Raw genomic sequence first — 14,765 nt, 5'->3', positions numbered from 1 at the left:
TTCCTTCCTTCCTTCCTTCCTTCCTTCCTTCCTTCCTTCCTTCCTTCCTTCCTTCCTTCCTTCCTTCCTTCCTTCCTTCCTTCCTTCCTTCCTTCCTTCCTTCCTTCCTTCCTTCCTTCCTTCCTTCCTCCCTCCCTCCCTCCCTCCCTCCCTCCCTCCCTCCCTCCCTCCCTCCCTTCCTTCCTTCCTTCCTTCCTTCCTTCCTTCCTTCCTTCCTTCCTTCCTTCCTTCCTTCCTTCCTTCCTTCCTTCCTTCCTTCCTTCCTTCCTTCCTTTCTTTCTTTCTTTCTTTCTTTCTTTCTTTCTTTCTTTCTTTCTTTCTTTCTTTCTTTCTTTCTTTCTTTCTTTCTTTCTTTCTTTCTTTCTTTCTTTCTTTCTTTCTTTCTTTCTTTCTTTCTTTCTTTCTTTCTTTCTTTCTTTCTTTCTTTCTTTCTCCTTCTCTCTCATTCTTTCTTTCCTGCCTTCCCTATCCCCCCTTCCCCCTTTTTCCTATTGTTGATTCCAAATAGTTCTGAGAGTCAGTATTCAAAAGGTTAAAAGAGTTTAGAAACTGAATGGTGCTGGAAAATCCCTTTGAGGAAAAAGTCCTAAATCTAAAAATATAATATTGATTTCCCATATCAAATATTTCAGCATGAAAGACCATGGCCATGTAGAAATGTAGAAACTCTGATTCACCTTAGAAATTGAAACCTTGAATACTCCTATGAGTTTAAGAACACTGGGAAACATAAGGAGAATAGAATAAGATAAAGAATAACATAAAATACACAGTATCGTATATAAGATATTAGTGGGTGACTAAAAAAGAAGCATTGTGTTAATTTCCTATAAATTCTGAGTTTACTTTTGTATACTCTTGGACATTGCTTTGGGTTGACCAACTCAGAGCAGTGTCCTTGTCCTACTCTCTTTCTCTAACAACAGCTGCATTTTTCTGCCAAGTATCTTAACAAGACTTTTGTCTGCTCATTAGACTGACTTTGGGGTACAGCCCCCCAAGATTCCACTCCACACACTAATAATTCTACTCCATACTTCATAATTTTGTTAGTTTTGATTCAACCTCTTTAGTCTCCTGACTGAACCATTATCAAATTTCAAAATATTCATGGTAGATGTTTCCTGTGGGGATTCTCTTTTAGACAGCTATGGTTGACTCTCAAGTAAAGCTTTTGTCAAATTTATTCTATTCATCAGATTCTCTGGGAATTTTCCTTCGGACCGTTTAAAAATTTTTTTCTGGTCTGATTCTCTTAGTCTCCTTACTTCATTAAATTGTTTCCTGAATTCCAGTATTCTCTCTAGTTGATGTTACTGCAAGTGCTCAATTTCAGAGTAGACTCTTTGGTTTGAGGCCTAATTTCCACCCTTGGAGGAATGAAAATGATAGAAATTATAATGATTAAATTGGTGTTTTACAAAAAAGTGGTCACCAATCATTATCCTTTAAAAAGTCAAGGACACTAGTTGTGGCTTTTAGAAATTTTGTTTAATTGGAATATTAGTAAAAAGAGGGAAATGTGGGAGGGAAAAAGGTACGGAGACTGCCTAGCCTAGCCAAATGCTGATCTGGTGAAATGAAGCTCCCTCTCCTATAGAATTCCAATCTCCATGTGGGAATCCTAGGTCACTCACCAGCAAGCCAGACAGGATCCAGGCAAGGTCCCAATGCAGAAAAACCCTTGGGAGCTTTGCTCACTGTGGCAGCAGTGAACCCAACAAGAAAGTCCCCGAGTTCCAAAGCCCAAAGTCAAAGTCCCAAAGTCAGAAACTCTAGTCAATATACCCAAAGCTCCGTGTTGAAGTCAAAGTTCCAAAGCCCCAAGGAGGCATCCTCCAAAGGAGAAGACTCTAGGAGAAGTTCCTTGGACAAGAAGTATAGGACTTTTTATTGTCCTTTTACCACATCACCTCCTGTCCCTTCATCTCTTTATGGGAACCAATCACAGTCTTTCAATTTACCTAGCACTGGCCAAGGGGTGGGCAGTGGCCTCTGGGCTTGTCACCCACCCTAGCAAGTGACTTGTGAATTCTCATACTTAGTGACTGGTAAGGTACTAAGTAGGGGTACTTGAGTTTTGGGTTGATTAACTTAAAAGTTGCTGATTGATAGACAAAGAGTTTGATTCACCCTTCACAAAATCCCCTATTCCCCCACTCTTTGGAAACCCAGGAGGCAGGACCAAACTGAGTTTCCAAAAGGTCTGACACCAGCCATTCTTTCATTTCCATAAACTTTTCTTTTACCCTTATATTGCATCTTGTAGTCAATACTGTGCATTGGCTCCAAGGCAGAAGAGTGGTAAGGGCTAGGCAATGGGGGTCAAGTGACTTGCCCAGGGTCACACAGCTGAGAAGTCTCTGAGGTCAGATTTGAACCTAGGACCTCCTATCTCTAGGGCTGGCTCTCAATCCACTGAGCTACCCAGCTGCCCCCATCCATAAATATTAATGAAGTACCTTCTGTGACTGAAAGGAGATAGCCCAGATGTGAGAAGAGGGGAAGAAACCATAAATTTAAATGTTTCCTTTGATATTTTGGTATCAACCAAAATACATCAGTATCAACCTTAAAATCAGAGCTTAGCCTGAGTTCTGTTTCCTTTTTTTAGTGTAATATGTTTTGTTCACATGAAATGCTGCAAGCAATGGTCCAGGGATTTGTCCAAACATGAGAGACTAGTGTCCTGTGGTGGCCCGTGGTGATATTATGCTCCCTTAATTGCTTTTTAAGTTTGTTATTTCTCCCTTTCAACCCCTCCCCCCAAAACAATTAAAAAAACCCCTCAAATCAGTATGTATAGTCCAAAAACATGCTCCATTTCATTTTTCTGGCTGTCTTAGAAAATATCTGGGAACTTTGCACCAAAAGGTTCAAACTATGTGTATTCTTTGCCTAAACTTTGCCACTACCAGGCCTTTATCTCAAAGAGATTAAAGAGGAAAAGGACCCATATGTGCACACATATTTTAAGGCTCTTTTCATAGTAGGCAAAAATTGGAAACGAAGACGGACCTACCCGGGGAATGGCTGAACATATTTTGATGGAATGGAATGGAATTGTCGTGGGTTCTTCGTTCTTGAAAAAGCCCGATGATATCACCAGCTGGGCTCCATGTGTAGTATATTTGGCAATATTAACGTGTCATGAGAAATGGCAAAATCATTTTGAGAAGAGAAGTTTAGGCTGGAAAGTGAAGTGAACCGAATTTGGAGAACAAGTTACAAGATGGCACCCTTATGGAGAAAAACCACTTTAAAAGACTTTAGAATTTTGATTCATGCGATGCTAAAGAATAGTCCAGAAGCCTGAAGATGATACACACCAGCCACCTTCTGCTAGAGATGTTGTGGTCTTAAAATCCAGAGTAAGGCATGTCTATCTGGTCACCCCCTACAGGACCCTGGACAAGTCACCTGACCCTGCTTGCCTCACTTTCCTCCCCTGTCAAATAGACTGCAGAAGGAGAGGACAAATCTCTGCCCAGAAAGCCCCAAAGGGGGGGAAAGGTCAGACAGGCTTGAACAGCCTGAGCCCAGCAGCCCTGCACATAGACACACAGACACTCCAGACTGTCCTCTGTCCATCAGGGCTCTGAGCCTGGGCTCAGCAGCTGCTGCTGCCTTCTGTGGCCTCCTCAAGGGCAGGAAGGAGTTCCTGGGCCTCCCCCAACCTCTGGAGGGTCTTTGGTCCTTGTGGGCTGGGGTCAGTGCTGAAGGAGATCATCCTTAGCTGGCCCAGAGGCCAAGAGACCCAGAGGAAGCAGCTCTGTTCTCCCCCCCCCCCCCGACCCTCTCTGCACCCCCTTCCCTAGAACCCCTGTGTCAGGCTTTTATTGCATGGATCTCACAATGGGGGAAACTGAGGTGAAGGCTGGAGAAGGCCCTTGGCCAGGGTCCCCCCAACTGGGAAGTGTCTCAGGCCAGGTTTGAGCCCAGATTTTTGGGGTTCCAGGGGCAGGAGGTCAGCCCCGAGTCCCCCAATTCCTCCTCTGGGGACAGGGTTGGCCCCTCCTTTGGGGAGCCCCAGGGACACCCCCAAAGCAGAAGAAACAGTGGGATGCTGAGAGAGATCCCTGGAGGAGGGGAAGCTGTGGGAGGGGGGTCTTGGGACTGGGCCCTGGAGGGTTAGCTGCTGCCCTGTGCCTCAGTTTCCTTCTCTGTCAGAAGGGGGCATCCTAGCACCCACTCCCCAGGCTGTGGGGATCACTCCATTGAGGGATCAATCAATCACCATTTATTAGACACCTGCTGTGTGACAGGCTCTACACTGAGGCAGCTTCCAGAGCAAAGAAAAAGATGCAGGGCAGGGCTGGAAGGGGAAACGGGGGAGGGGGAAGAAGGCTGCAGCTATCAGGCTGGGGAACAATTCCTGTAAGTATCCTCCCTCACCAGGGCTCCAAGCCTAGAGGGCGCAGGAAGGACTCCATTTCCCAGAATGCCTGTGTAATGATTTCCTTCAAGCCTGGGCCCTCCCATTGAGGAAGACTCCATTTCCCAGAATGCCGAGACCTGACTTGACCCAAGTCTTGGCACCCTCCTCCCACCTTCCCCCTTCCCCCGCCCCGTTGGCTCCTAGGGCATGCTGGGAATGTCAATGAACGCAGTCTTAGTTCCTGCCGTGCTCACTGGCTCGGTTCTTTGACGTTTCCTCCTTTAGAAGGGGAGGGGAGGGGAGGGAGCCAGTGCACAGGCGCAGCAGTCTGGGCTCCCTGCTCTGGCAGAGTAGACCTCCTTGTCTGTGGCTCCTGAGGAGCGGGAAGATCCGAGTGGACCAAAACCTGTTAATAGCCTGGGATGGCTGGGAGGCTCCTCCCGTGCAACAAGGGAGGATGGGACGGGGCGGTGTGTGTGTGTGGGGGGGGGTAGATATGTGTGGTGGGGGGAAGGTGAGGTCCGCGTCTTTGTCTGTGTCTGTGTCTATCCATGCTTTGAAAGGACTATCCGAAAGGGACAAACATGGAAGTGCCCGTGTGGGGCGGGGTCGGCTCTGTCTGGTCCAGGAGTCAGGGCGGGGCTTTGCCCTCCCCGGGGGAGAACATTGCGCCCCCACCCCCGACACTAGAGCAGCTGGGGAATCTTTGTCCAGTCCCGTCCAAGGTCCTTTCCTTTCCCAGCCTGAGGCTCCCTGTCCCTTCCTGTGGAGAGAGTCCTCGGAGAACAGAGGAAGAGCCCTGGGAGCCCCTCTGAGCCCTCCCCCTCTCTAATGCCCCACAGGTGTACAAGAGGAAGTCTGCCCACCTTGGGCCTGCCATCCCCTGAGGGACCACAGTCTGGCCCAAGCAGAGACCCCGGACCCAGAGGCCCCCTTCCCTGGTGAGTGCAGTCCATCCCCAGCCCTGGTCAAGCTCCCCCAGGAACTAAGACCTCCATCTTTCCCAGTCTCCAGGGGCGCCATCACTGCTTGCTATCAGTGTGACCTCAAAGGTCACCCACAATCCCCAACTGAGTTCTGGGGTTTTCCAGGGCCTCGGTAGCCCCTGTGCGGTGAGCCAGTCCCGATTCCAGACAGACAGATCCAAGTACAGTCGTTTATTCGTCCACTCTCAAGTGTCATTCTCTGCTCCTGATCTCCAGGTTCTGGGATTTGGACAGGTTAGTCTGACCTATCAGGGAGACATTGGAACAAGTTTGGGGTGACATCAGGTGAGGGCAAAGACAGGAAAAGGTACATTATTAGTAAAGAAATTGATGGGAATTATGGGTGAGGGCCATTTGCTTTTCAAGTATTACTAAACCACCAGGAACATAGAATACATTTAACATGCAGAAACTTTAGGTCTTTCCTTGTCCGATTAGATTGTAATCTAAGGAGGGCCCAAACTTTGTCTGCTGGCCCTGCATTCAGTCCCCACCGCACTTCAGAAGGGGTACCTCTTTTTAATTTTTTAAATTAAAAAAAATTTTTAAACCCTCATCTTCCATCTTGGAGTCAAATACTGTATATTGGCTCTAAGGCAGAAGAGAGGTAAAGGCTATGCAATGGAGGTTAAGTGACTTGCCCAGGGTCACATAGCTGGGAAGTGTCTGAGGCCAGATTTGAACCTAGGACCTCCCATCTCTAGGTCTGGATCTCAATTCACTGAGCTTCCCAGCTGCCCCCTGGGGCACCTCTTTCATTCGTGGTGTGGATTTTAAAACTACTCCTCCCTAATCAGACTATTTTTTAGAAGATGCGATTTAGTTATTTCCTGATCAGTAACAATGGAGATACTTGGAATAACAGAATCAGGTCTTGGAAACTTTACATTCTCCAGTCTTCAGTTTAACAAGATTTTGAAGGTCTGCATCAAACTGAAGATTTAATTATCTGAGGAGATGGCCTTCAAAAGACATGTGCAGAAAAAAGGACAGACCTCTGGGCTGTCCTAAGTCAAGCTAAGTCCTCATTGATACAGATGAGACACAGAAAAACAATGTAAAAACGTCTATATAAGGCACATCACTTCTTGCCTCTTGCTCTTTTCCCTGGAGAGGCGACTCTGGCTGGCAGCATGCTAGGTGTTCTGACATCTTGGGAGTGGTGGCAGTTATTGTCCAGGTTTTGGAGGTGAGTTTTGTCCTTGACCTGATTCAGGTTCAGGCCTCTCAGCTGAGCCCCTTTTGGAGTTCAGGTTGATTCCTTCTTCCTTCACACTCCAAACCCTTACTTTCTAGATCTTCTAATCTTTCTGCCCGGTGCCAGCCAGCCAGGCGGGCGGAGGGAGAAATCCTTCTCCCTTCTTCTTAATTTTCTCTACTATATCAATCAAATCACCATAAAATTTGGCAGCTGACTTGGGTATTTTATTATTTAGGTTTTTCATTAGGATTTTATAAAGAAAATCCTTGACAACCTAAATTAATTATACGTTCAATCTCAGCCATAATTTCACCCTTTACAGTTTGGCTGACCATGTCGTTTGTGACGAAATACCCTCAATCTTCTTAACTTTCCTAAACCTTTTTTTTTACTGTGACTATCTTTGTTTTTAATAGATCATTTTGATCAGCTATAGAGGTAAGTAAATGTAGCATTCCAAGCATATTTACATCTATGAAATATAAATGATTGTATGGTTACTGTGTCTTCAGACACCAGGTGATACTTGGATGTTTGTGAATGTAATCTTGACCTGGCCATGCGGCCTGTTGCCTAAGACAAACTCATTAACATTTTGGCTCGGAGTACTTGAAGAAAGCGCAGGTTGAAATCTACACGCCCAAATTTGTGATTTCCATATCACATCCCATAGTTTAAAGCTTTTGGGTATGCATTGGAATTATAGCAAGTATATATATATATATATATGTATATATATATATATATATATATATATATATATATATATATATATATATATATATATATATATATATATATATATATATATATATATATATATATGAACCAAGGCTTTGCTCACCCATCATGTGAAGACTGCTTTGGCTGAACAGGTGGAAGAAACCAATAATAAGGTTCAATGGCTGAGATGGCGACACAGCAAAGCACTGTGGAGTGCTTAGGGCGTGTTGGAGCACAAAAGACAACACGACCATCCAATGCAGCTGAGGAAGTCCCCAGGTGTAAAGACTTTTCGTGCCACTGGACCCAGGCTTCCAACGCTGAGAGAGTGGGACTGTCTCTGTGCATCGACTTTTCCACTTAAATCTTCTTCACACACAAGTGTCTTTGTGCACACTCATCTATACACCATGGATGAAAACGCACAAAGACAATTGTCATCCTCGGTTACCGAGAGACGACGACGACTACTACTACTACTACAATATATATATATATATATATATACATATATATATATATGTTAAACTTGTATTACTTACTTGTTATATACGTTACTTGTATTACTGCAAAAAATAACATTAATTATATGTACCTTTAGTATAAGAAATGAGAAAAAAGGAAAACATCAAATATTCTAATCAAAAGAAAGAAAAGCAATAAGAAAAATAAGGAAAAAAATCAGTAATTCAATGTTTCTTTGAAAAACAGCATTCACTTGTCAATGGATTATTATCTCCAGTGCATATGATAGGGTACAGTCAATCAGTCTCAACAGAAGATGCTTTCTTCACATGTGGGCAATGAATCCAAGAGTCCTTCTCTCCAACCTTTATAGATGTTGGAGTAGTTAGCAATATTTGGAATGGTCCTTCCCATGAAGGCTGAGTTGCTCCAGTACACTTGAAATTCTTAATATACACTTTGTCTCCTGGGTTCAGGTCGTGAAGAGAAAAGTCAAGTGGTCCAGCTTGTACTGCAGTTCCAGATTCATGAAGTTCACGCAGTTTGTGCTGTAATTCCTGTATATAGGAAACAATAGTAGTATCTCTCCCTAATAGTGAGGTATATGCCGGGAAAAATGTTTAGCCTTTATAGGCGGATGTCCAAAAAGCATCTCACATGGTGAGATGTGTAGGTCTCCTCTAGGCCTGCTTCTAAGATAAAATAGGGCCAGAGGGAGAATTTCAGGCCATTTTAAATGGGTCTCAGTGCATAATTTGCCAATCATAGTTTTAAGTTCTTTGTTCATGTTAGATTTAAAATAGTTTTGAGCGTTAAATAGTTATAGATAAGAGAGTGGGAGCCATAAACTGTGATAATTAAAATGTTTGGGAGCAAGGGAAATATATAACAATTATGACCACTGAAATATGTTTTCTACTGTGTCTTGGTTTTATATAAATATAAGATGGTCGCCAGGGAATATATTCCCAATTTATGAATATGCCCAAGCCAACTGGGTTTTATGGAGAAATTTAATTTATAATACACTGATTAATCAATAGAAAAAGAGAGAAAGTAAGAAAGGAATAAGAATGAATAAATCAGTCAGTTGGTTTTATCAGTCACCCAAGATCTCTCTAGGTAAGGCTTCTCATGCAGACCTCAGGCTCCACCTTCAAGAGAGCCTCCTTTCTAGAAATGTTTCCAGAGAATTCTCCTCCTGACTCCTCCTGAGTTCTCCTTCCACAGCCTCCTTCAAGACCTCTCCAGGAGCTCTCCCTCCAGGACCTCTCTCCTCTCAGACCTCCTTCAGAGCAAAACCTCCCTTCAGACCTCCTTCAGAGCAACCTCCTCAGTCCTCCTTCAGAGCAACCTCCTCTGAGCAAAACCTCCTCCAGAGTCCCAGACCCCGCTATCTTTAAGCCCACAATCTAAGTTCCCTCCCCTCAGTTCTCACATCTACCAATCACTGTCGATGTCTCCCCTATGCCAATGGTGGCTCTCGCTTAACCCAGGACCGCCCAGACGTCTGACCCATTTGCACATGTCTGTTGAAGTTCATATTCTCAAATAATTAAATCTTGATCTTTTCTGCAGCCCTTCCTAAATCCTGTTAGACTGAGTAGGGTGGAGATTGTAAGTTCCAAGACCTGGTTCTGTCATTCCAAGTATCTCTATTGTATCAATTCTAAAATCAATCATGACTCAAAGAACTTCATGTTCTATGCTTAAGCATAGGTCAAAGCCCTTTCCATTGTTTAGCAAAAGGTTTCTGTCCTAAAGTAGTCTTAAGTAGGGAGGAGAAGGATCCTCCCATGCCAAGGAGTTTAACATTCCACTAGAGTTCTTACTATCAGTAGGAAATTTTCAAGTATGAAATTTCCCCATTGGGAAATTTCCAACATTCATAAGTCTAAGAAATTTTAAGGTTTACATTCATCCTTTCAACTTGGCCTGAGCTCTGGGGATGATATGGAACATGGAATTTGGGAGTTATCCCCAAGCAAGAATATATCTGATTTAGGACAGAATCAGTAAAATGACTTCCTCTATCTGAATCAATATGTGCTGGCAGTCCAAAGCAAGGAATAATTTATTTTAAAAGTATCTTAGCAACAAAATCTGCTGTGGCTCGGGTCACAGGAAATGCTTCCAGACATCTGCTTAGTTGATCTACAATGACTAGACAAAATTTGTAACGACCAGACTTTGGCATTGTTATGAAATCTATCTGTAGATGTTCAAAAGGTGTGTAAGCCAGAGGACGTCCACCAAAGGCTTTTCCACAAAATGCATGTTGGTTATATGCTTGACATGTAGAGCTGGCTGAACACACTTTAGAGGCTATAGTAGTTATACCAGGGGCTATCCATACTCTCTTAACAGAGTCCACGATGCCCTGGGTACCAAAGTGACCAATTTTGAATAGATTGGCAAATTTTGTGATAGAAACTTCTAGGGAGCAGGGGTTTTCCTTCAGATGACACCCATACTACATTAATCTGTTTTGCTTTGGATTTTTGTTTCCACTTTTCCACTTCCTTTTCATTATAAGAAAGTGATAAATTTAAATAATCAGTGGTTGTTAATGTTAAAATTAATTCAGGCCCTTCTATGGCTGCTAGCTTTGCAGCGGCATCTGCTTGATCATTTCCTCTAGAGACAGGGTCAGTGCCACCTGTATGGGCAGAGCAATGAACTATAGCTAGGGCTTCAATAAGTTGTAGAGCAGAAAGAACTTCATTAATAATTTCTGCATTAGCTATAGATTTTCCAGCTGAGGCTAAAAATCCTCTTTGGAGCCATAGTATTCCAACTGAATGACAAATGCCAAAAGCATATCTAGAATCCGTATAAATTGTTGCCTTTTTATCCTTGGCAATTATACAAGCATGCTTCAGAGCTATGAGTTCTGCTCCTTGAGCACTAATGTTAGGGGGATAATGAAGCTGACCATTCAGTGGCAAATTCTGAGACTATGGCAGTTCCAGTGTAGAATATGCCATCCCTCATAAAAGAGGAACCATTGGTAAATAAGATCAGATCTGCATTGTCTAAGGGAGTGTCCAAGAGATTATCTCGAGGCTTTTCTGCCATGGACACTAATGTTTCACAATTGTGTAATGGTTCTCCTGAAGCTGGTAAGTCTGGAAGCAAGGTGGCAGGGTTAAGAGTAGTACAACATTTTAAGGTAATGTTTTCGCTATTTAACAAGGTTATTTCACATCTTGTAATTCTCTGATCCAAGAATGCCTGTGTTCTATGCTTTAGCAACAATGCTTCTACCTCATATGGGCACATAATTGTTAATGGACATCCCAATACTAGATTGACAGCTTTTGTCACTAGTAAGGCTAAAGCTTCCTCAGAAGGGAGAGAAGCTTTAAGGTAGGAAGACAGAGACAGGATAGAAGTTTTAGATGCCACGAGGGGGATGATGGAGTCAAATTAGAGATATGAGGTGGCAGGAATGAGTCTTTATTAATTTTCCATAAGCCACAGCCAAGCTTTGACCAAAGGCTTTTACCAGTCCAGAGATCCACATTTAATACCACACAGGTCGGAGAGATGAAAGAGAGATAGAGAAGGTTTAAAGATGGAGCTTGCCTGCCAGGACAGCCATCAGCTAGCCTGAAAGAGAGAGAGAGGCGGAGCTTGCTGGGCTAAATATAGTCTTTGATATGCAAATATACACAGTACATAGGGATGATTCTCATTGGTTAATGACAAGGTATAGGTGTGGTTTCTCTTAATCAGGTGAGCACAAAGAAACCCGTGTTCCCGCCTAACCTGGGAGAAGCTGGGGTCAAGGGTCAGAAGCTTCCCCAGCCATGTGCAATACTGAGCATGCTCAAGACTGAGCATGCTCTCTTCTAAGGCAATCTGTACATACCAACTGTTCCCCTTGCCCATAGCTAGGGGTGGACTGCTACATCTCCCCCTTTTTGTTTGACATAACAATAAATAGTGCAATATCAAAATGTAACAACATTACAGCATTAACAAATACAAACACTCTGGTGCATAATCATATTCTGATACAGAGATGAAAACCCAAATCAGATTGTATAACCTAGATATAACAATCAAGTGTGGACATCAGCATAAACTGATTCAGTGATCAATCTTAAAAATCCCAAACTGATCTTTCTATCTGCCTGTCTGCATTTCAAGATCAATGCAACAGTCTTGGTAAATATAAAAATGTTAAGAAAATAATTTCCACGCTACTGATCCTGGTTTAATGAGGTAGAATTCTATGGCTCACATGACGGGTGCAATAATCAAACACGCCACCTTTCACAGTCTGGACTATCAGAAGTTGTCCGCCTTTTCAACAGTTAGTAAAATCCTATCTCTGGAGATGAAGGATAAGTCCTTCCTTTCTCTCATACTGATACTGCATCTTAGGGATCTATCCGTGCTCACTGCCAGATGCCTGCCACCTAGGAAACTGGTTGGTAGCCCAATGCCAGAACATCCAGCGACTGAGGGTGTCAGTACGCCATGTCTCTGCATTTCCCAACCTCAAACATCCATTTCACATGGAAAGTGTCTAATCGTGGCTGAGGCTGTCTGGTCCATAATGAAAGCTTCATTATGATTCCCCTTACATGCAATCAGACATCACTCTCCAGAATGGTCATCTGAAAATTAACAATTGCTGTCATGTTCTCATGTTTACCGACTGTTAGGTGACTGCAATTATAGAAATCTTTGCACCTTCATAATTCTGGATCAGAGCATTAACAGTACTTTCCTTGTACTCAAAGTTCTGGCAATAATAGAGCAAAAGAAAAAATCAAAGTTGAATACTTGAAAATGAATCAAAAGTGTTCTCTAAAATGAACATACTGATCTCTATAAGATTCTTCTCCCTTTTCTTTTTGTTTGTGTGTTGGGAGAGATCCCTTCAAAGAAAGACATCCTCTCTGAACAATTCTGGAGGACCATGTTATCACATGCCAAATGATCTTAGAAAATGATCCTGGCAACCTGATCCCAAAATTAATACAAAATTCTAGACTCTTGGCTCACTGTCTATGTGGTATCTTTGAAACTGAGCCAATGTGAAATATCAGAACTTATATCCCAAATGATTCCTAATTCCTGATCTAAATAGATCAAAATTCGCCTTGTATATGAACATAATTTTGCACCGTTACAGGCCTTGCAAAAACATTAATACATCACTGTGCAATTTTTAACAAATACCAATATTCCCATACACTTTACATTCTGATTTGTAGCTTAAATAACCATGATGGTGATAATGAAGTAATATTTCAAGTTCTGACTGCATATTCCTTGTGTCATCCTTATTTAAATCTCTGCTTGTACAAATAAACCCATCAATATGATAACCAAGCATATACCATTACCAATATTGCAAAATTCATTCCACCAAACCAATGTTTGGGTAAATAGAAGCTTAAGTTGTTGTTCACGTAGAAACAATTTCTACAGTTTCTTGTACCTATAGAATTTGACATAGCTTTTTCATTCCTAGTTGTCAGTGTATAATATCCAATGTGCTTTTTCTACAAGCTTATCTGTGCCTATCGTGTCATGTTTTCCATCCATACTCCAAAACAGTAAAACTTAGATTATACTTTGCCCTTGCTCCATGTTTTTGTGCAATAATAATTTTTTCCACCTAGGAGAGACAATGACTGCGCGTCCACAGAAATTGTCAAACCTAGAGTCCTCAGTTTGCTCCTGAGGTCTTACTTCCATATACCAGAATGTCTTCCAGTATATGAAAGGGAAGCCAATAAACCCCGAATCCAGCGGCCGTCTGAATTCTGGGACTGTTGGGAGAGAGCAAGAAATTTTTCCTATTAAGATTTTACCCACAAAGACAGGGTATCAGGAGTAATGGTTAACGATGGTATGAACACTTAACTACATCTCTGGTAGTCAGTATGTAATGTCCATCCTGGTATTGTCAGGAACATAACCTTTGCCTGGATGTCAATGATCTTTTACAATAACTCAGGTTCCTGATTAAAGATTTCCTAGTGTCTTTTCCCTGATCTCTCATCCTTTCTTGAGAGTAACATCAGTGTCATCTGTCCATTAACCATGAGTGAGCAGCATTTTCTGCCTTGCACCTCATTTGTGTTGTCAGAGGCATCAGATCTATGCTATGAATGAAAGTTGTCTGTCTCCTACTCTTTGGAGAGTCATACCAAGGTCTGTACCCTTGTTGGATAACAGCATTTCTTACAATACAAGTGGTAGATTCACAATGCATACAGTATACATTCCTTTTGACAGTATCATATATAAAATACAAGGTATACTTTAGTAGCTAAACAATTGTAGCTATTTCATCTCAATCCCATAGTAAAGTCTTTGGAGTGTGGGACATATCTGGTGTCTTGTACAGACACAAGTGTGATTTAGTCCTTCTGAGTTAGCATACTCGATGTTGCTCCGGGTACCACATCTCAATGGATGTCAGCATGACAAGTGTCCATCAGTGGTCTAATAGCAAATGTCTCTAATAGTGTAATGTCATCATTCTGGAGTGATATTAGTCACCAGAGAAGTGTCCCTCCAGTGTGCCTGGATTGTGGCTGGCATGCAGATAGCTGATGCCAACAGGGTCCGTCTGCTTCTCTTCCTGGTCTGTATCAGCTGGCATGAAGCATGACGTGGGTGACCAGATGTTTTCATTATCTGTGAACATACAAACAAGACCTCAACCCAACGTTATCATCCCCTTGGGTCCCTTACAGTCTTAATATCTTGTTGATATTCAACCCAATTCAGGTAAATCATACTGATCTTTATCATTACATTCAATACTGATTATTGCATAGCTTTAACTTATATTCCTTCTGGGGTGTAGGAGAGATAGATGATTCGTGATACCATATCCACCCCTTTTCCTTATGAAAGTGGAACAGTCACAGCTTAACAACAGTGACTTCTAGATAAGTCTGATTCTAATAAAGACATGTTGTTTGCAAATATAATGTACCCTTTAAGACAATAATCATAATTACATTTTGGATAGCAATAC

At 42.5% G+C, this 14,765-nt stretch overlaps 1 long non-coding RNA gene across 1 annotated transcript in view; it reads right to left on the bottom strand.

Moving 5' to 3' along the window:
* Nucleotides 1-7,873: 7,873 nt before the first annotated feature.
* The window catches only part of LOC130454038 (uncharacterized), a 30,894-nt gene continuing 24,002 nt past the window's right edge, over nucleotides 7,874-14,765 (bottom strand). Inside the window, exon 3 of the long non-coding RNA XR_008911709.1 lies at nucleotides 7,874-14,440. This is a non-coding gene — a long non-coding RNA (uncharacterized LOC130454038). The remainder of the gene's footprint in view (nucleotides 14,441-14,765) is intronic.

Source organism: Monodelphis domestica, chromosome 4, assembly GCF_027887165.1.
Source record: "Monodelphis domestica isolate mMonDom1 chromosome 4, mMonDom1.pri, whole genome shotgun sequence".
NCBI classification, from domain to species: Eukaryota; Metazoa; Chordata; class Mammalia; order Didelphimorphia; family Didelphidae; genus Monodelphis; species Monodelphis domestica.
The sequence above is the reverse complement of the archived record's forward strand: the minus strand, read 5'-3'. Positions and strand labels throughout refer to the sequence as shown.